This window comes from Eriocheir sinensis, unplaced genomic scaffold, assembly GCF_024679095.1.
Source record: "Eriocheir sinensis breed Jianghai 21 unplaced genomic scaffold, ASM2467909v1 Scaffold705, whole genome shotgun sequence".
NCBI classification, from domain to species: domain Eukaryota; kingdom Metazoa; phylum Arthropoda; class Malacostraca; order Decapoda; family Varunidae; genus Eriocheir; species Eriocheir sinensis.
The window spans coordinates 220832-227500 of record NW_026112060.1 but is presented as its reverse complement, the minus strand read 5'-3'; the positions used below and the strand labels follow the sequence as shown (position 1 = coordinate 227500).

The 6669-nt window shown below is 41.2% G+C and overlaps 1 long non-coding RNA gene across 2 annotated transcripts; it reads right to left on the bottom strand.

Moving 5' to 3' along the window:
- Positions 1 to 2551: 2551 nt before the first annotated feature.
- Positions 2552 to 4685, bottom strand: LOC126994017 (uncharacterized). 2 transcript variants are annotated; one of them, XR_007748738.1, is made up of 3 exons: positions 4264 to 4685; positions 3697 to 3789; positions 2552 to 3521 (listed from the first exon to the last, which is right to left on the bottom strand). It is a non-coding gene; the product is annotated as an uncharacterized LOC126994017 (long non-coding RNA). The 2 variants fall into 2 exon arrangements; XR_007748737.1 differs by having other exon boundaries at positions 3697 to 3989; positions 4389 to 4685.
- Positions 4686 to 6669: the final 1984 nt, after the last annotated feature.

Genomic DNA, 6669 nt, shown 5'->3' with positions numbered 1-6669 from the left:
AAACATATCACACAACATTACCTGAAAACATATCACACAACAGTTCGTTGAAACATATCAAATAACATTACCTCGAAACATATCACACAACATTACCTCGAAAGAAAACTAATTACACAACATTACCTGGAAACATATCACATTTCCTGGAAACATCACGACATTACCTGGAAACATATCACACAACATTACCTGGAAACATATCACACAACATTACCTGGAAACATATCACATAAATATTACCTGGAAACATATCACACGACATTACCTGGAAACATATCACACAATATTACCTGGAAACATATCACATTTCCTGGAAACACATCACGACATTACCTGAAAACATATCACACAGCATTAACTGGAAAGACAACATATCACACAACATTACCAGGAAAGGAAAAAGATCACACGTCATTATCTGGAAAAATATCACATGACATTACCTGACGGAAACATATCACAAACATTACTTGGATACATATCACCAAACATTACCTGGAAACATATCACATGATATTACCTCGAAACATATAACACAACATTACCTTGAAACATATCACACGACATTACCTGGATTCATATCACACGAATTTATCTGGAAAGGAAACATATCACATGACATAACTTGTAAACATATTACAGGACATTAACTCGAAACATATCACACAACATTAACTCGAAACATATCACACAACATTACCTGGAAACATATCACACGACATTACCTGGAAACATATCACACAACATTAACTCGAAACATATCACACAACATTACCTGGAAACATATCACACGACATTACCTGGAAACATATCACAAGACATTACCTGGCAACATCTCACACGACATAACCTGTAAACATATCACACGACATTACCTGGAAAGGTACCATATCACACAACATTACCTGGAAACATATCACACAACATTACCTGGAAACATATCACACAACATTACCTCGAAACATATCACACGACATTACCTGGAAAAATATCACACGACATTACCTGGAAACATATCTCACAACATTACCTGGAAACATATCACACGACATTACCTGAAAACATATCACAAATCATTATCTGAAAACGTATCACATGACATTACCTGAAAACATATCACACAGCATTACCTGGAAACATATCACACAACATTACCTGGAAACATATCACACAACATTACCTGGAAACATATCACACAACATTACCTGGAAACATATCACACGACATTACCTGATAACATATCACACAACATTACCTGGAAACATATCACACAACATTACCTGGAAACATATCACACAACATTACCTGGAAACATATCACACGACATTACCTGATAACATATCACACAACATTACCTTGAAACATATCACACAACATTACCTGGAAACATATCACACAACATTACCTGGAAACATATCACACGACATTACCTGATAACATATCACACAACATTACATGGAAACATATCACACAACATTACCTGGAAACATATCACACAACATTACCTGGAAACATATCACACGACATTACCTGATAACATATCACACAACATTACCTGGAAACATATCACACAACATTACCTGGAAACATATCACACAACATTACCTGGAAACATATCACACGACATTACCTGATAACATATCACACAACATTACCTGGAAACATATCACACAACATTACCTGGAAACATATCACACAACATTACCTGGAAACATATCACACGACATTACCTGATAACATATCACACGACATTACCTGGAAACATATCACACAACATTATCTGGAAACATATCACACAACATTACCTGGAAACATATCACACGACATTACCTGGAAACATATCACACAACATTACCTGGAAACATATCACACTACATTACCTGGAAACATATCACACAACATTACCTGGAAACATATCACACGACATTACCTGGAAACATATCACACAACATTACCTGGAAACATATCACACGACATTACCTGGAAACATATCACACAACATTACCTGGAAACATATCACACGACATTACCTGATAACATATCACACAACATTACCTGGAAACATATCACACAACATTACCTGGAAACATATCACACAACATTACCTGGAAACATATCACACAACATTACCTGGAAACATATCACACAACATTACCTGGAAACATATCACACAACATTACCTGGAAACATATCACACGACATTACCTGGAAACATATCACACAACATTACCTGGAAACATATCACACGACATTACCTGGAAACATATCACACGACATTACCTGGAAACATATCACACGACATTACCTGGAAAGGAAACATATCACACAATATTACCTGGAAACATATCACACAACATTACCTGGAAACATATCACACAACATTACCTGGAAACATATCACACAACATTACCTGATAACATATCACACAACATTACCTGGAAACATATCACACAACATTACCTGGAAACATATCACACAACATTACCTGGAAACATATCACACAACATTACCTGGAAAGGAAACATATCACACAATATTACCTGGAAACATATCACACAACATTACCTGGAAACATGTCACACAACATTACCTTGAAAGGAAACATATCACACAACATTACCTGGAAACATATCACACAACATTACCTGGAAAGGAAACATATCACACAACATTACCTGGAAAGGAAACATATCACACAATATTACCTGGAAACATATCACACAACATTACCTGGAAAGGAAACATATCACATGACATTACCTGGAAACATATCACACAACATTACCTGGAAACATATCACACAACATTACCTTGAAATATATCACACAACAATACCTGAAAACATATCACACAACATTACCTGGAAACATATCACACAACATTACCTGGAAACATATCACACAACATTACCTGGAAACATATCACACAACATTACCTGGAATTATATCACATGACATTACCTGGAAACATTTCACACAACATTACCTGGAATTATATCACACGACATTACCTGGAAACATATCACACAACATTACCTGGAAACATATCACACAACATTACCTGGAAACATATCACAGCATTACTTGGAAACATATCACACGACATTACCTGGAAACATATCACACAACATTACCTGGAAACATATCACACAACATTACCTGGAAACATATCACACGACATTACCTGGAAACATATCACACAACATTACCTGGAAACATATCACACGACATTACCTGGAAACATATCACACAACATTACCTGGAAACATATCACACGACATTGCCTGGAAAGGAAACATATCACACGACATTACCTGGAAAGGAAACATATCACACAACATTACCTGGAAAGATATCACACAACATTACCTGGAAATATATCACACAGCATTACCTGGAAACATATCACACAACATTACCTGGAAACATATCACAAAATATTACCAGGAAACATATCACTTAACATTACCTGGAAACATATCACACAACATTACCTGGAAACATATCACACGACATTACCTGGAAACATATCACACAACATTACCTGGAAACATATCACACAACATTACCTGGAAACATATCACACGACATTACCTGGAAACATATCACACTACATTACCTGGAAACATATCACACGACATTACCTGGAAACATATCACACGACATTACCTGGAAACATATCACACGACATTACCTGGAAACATATCACAGCATTACTTGGAAACACACTACATTACCTGGAAACATATCACACAGCATTACCTGGAAACATATCACACAACATTACCTGGAAACATATCACACAGCATTACCTGGAAACATATCACACAACATTACCTGGAAACATATCACACAACATTACCTGGAAACATATCACACAACATTACCTGGAAACATATCACACAACATTACCTGGAAACAAATCACACAACATTACCTGGAAACATATCACACAGCATTACCTGGAAACATATCACACAACATTACCTGGAAACATATCACACAACATTACCTGGAAACATATCACACAACATAACATGGAAACATATCACACAACATTACCTGAAACAGATCACGCAGCATTACCTGGAAACATATCACACAACATTACCTGGAAGCAAATCACAAAACATTACCTGTAAACAAATCACACGACTTTACCTGGAAACATATCACACAACATTACCTGGAAACATATCACACAACATTACCTGGAAACATATCACACAACATTACCTGGAAACATATCACACGACATTACCTGGAAACATATCACACAACATTACCTGGAAACATATCACACAGCATTACCTGGAAACATATCACACAGCATTACCTGGAAACATATCACACAACATTACCTGGAAACATATCACACAACATTACCTGGAAACATATAACACAACATAACCTGGAAACTTATCACACGACATTACATGGAAACATAACACACGACATAAAATGAAAACATATCACACAACATTACCTGGAAACATATCACATGACATCACTGTGAAAGTATATCACACAGCATCACATACATTGACACACACACACACACACACACACACACACACACACACACACACACACAAATATATCACACGACATTACATACACACACACACACACACACACACACACACACACACACACACACAGAAATATATCACACGGGTTCACAGAAAAATATATCACACGACACACACACACACACACACACACACACACACACACACACACACACACACACACATAAATATATCATACAGGCTCACAGGGAAATATATCACACCACTTTACACACACACACACACACACACACACACACACACACACACACACACACACCCGGCATTTGTTTTGGATGTTCTAATCTAATAGACCGTTCCATTTCGCAAGGACAATTTGAGTTGGTATGTGAGAGAAATTACTGTCTCCGTTCTTTTCTGTTCTCAAGTCGTTCAGGACTTATACTCACTGGCCGATGACTCTCTTGTTTTGTTTTGATGGAACTTAAAGCTTAACCAAGTTTACCGGGAGTCATTTCCAGGCTGCGCAATGCGTGAACGAAACTTTCTTTAAAACTGTGGCGATTTTACAAATTTACTCCTCGTCAGGTAAAACTATCGCTCCTTTTTGACGCAAAGAAATGTTATCACTAACCTTAACCTTCGCATTTTGTATTGGATTTTTTTTTTTTGTGCGTATTTTGTATTTGGTTTCGTTTTTTTTCATATATCTTAATCCTAATCTTTTGTATTTGATTTAGAGTTTTTTTTTTCTTTTTATCATTTTGTATTTTGTATGTTTTTTTTCTTTTTTTTCTTACATACATTCTTCAGTGGCCTTACTCCATAGCTGCCACGTCCCTCTCGCTCACCTCGTCAAAGTCATCCTCGCCTTCATCCTCCTTACTCAACAGGCCCAGGGTGGTGGGCGGGCGGGTCCGGAGGGGCGGCAACAACGCCTACCCCGAACTGCCCCTCTACCACCTCCACCACCTCCCCCACCTCTCCCCGGCCCACTTCCACCCGGTCCACCTCCTCAAATCCATCCTCTTCTTCAATTTCCTCGGCAGGCAGCTCGGGATGGATGCCAAAGGCTCCCACCCCCAACTGCCCCTCCTCCACCGCCTCCATCACCTCCCTCCGATCCACGTCCCCAAACTCATCCTCGCCTTCACTCTCCTCCTCACCCCGAGGGTGGTTGACGGGCGGGTCAAGAGGGGGGACTAGGGCCCCCACCCTGAACTGCCAACCCACTGCCTCCACCACCACAACCACCTCCCTCAGTTCCACTTCTTCAAAGTCATCCTCTTCACCCACAGGGTCAAGATCAAGACCAGGGTCATCGTCAGGGTTGTCATCATCAGAGTTGTCATCGCCAGGGTTGTCATCGCCAGGGTTGTCATCGCCAGGGTTGTCATCGTCAGGGTTGTCATCGCCAGGGTTGTCATCGCCAGGGTTGTCATCGCCAGGGTTGTCATCGCCAGGGTTGTCATCGTCAGGGTTGTCATCGCCAGGGTTGTTCTCGCCAGGGTTGTCATCGCCAGGGCTGTCATCGCCAGGGTTGTCATCGCCAGGGTTGTCATCGTCAGGGTTGTCATCGCCAGGGTTGTCATCGTTAGGGTTGTCTTTGTCGGGGGCGCTGGGCCCCGAGATGAAGCTCGCTAGGGTAGCGAGCAGCAACCCTTGCAAGACCCACCACCAGTAGGCGAGGGTGTCCAGGGCATCGGGGGTGTCCAGGGTCAGTCCGTGCAGCAGGGGCTGTGCCTGCAGGTCGTTAAGCACGCGGAGGGCGCCTCGCGCGAGATCGTCACTATAGGTGACGTGAATGGCGAGCCACGCCCTGCGCAGGGAATCATGTCCGTGCGTCAGGAGGAGGACGAGCACGGAGCACAGCGCGACAATGCCCCGCAGGAGGTCACTCTGGCCCTGCTGGTGGTAGGCGTAGGCCAGGGTGGCCACGTGGCCGGCCAGCAGCAGGAGCAGCAGCAGGCCGGCCACACACTTGTACGCGCAACGCATAATAGCCTTTCGTAGGCGTTGGCAAGGCGTTGATAAACGCGACTTTATTCCTTCGGTCGTTCCGTGTTTGGAGTTATTGTACCTCTGCTGATACTCTTCACCCTCAGTGCCAAGATCACTGTCAGGGTCATCGTCAG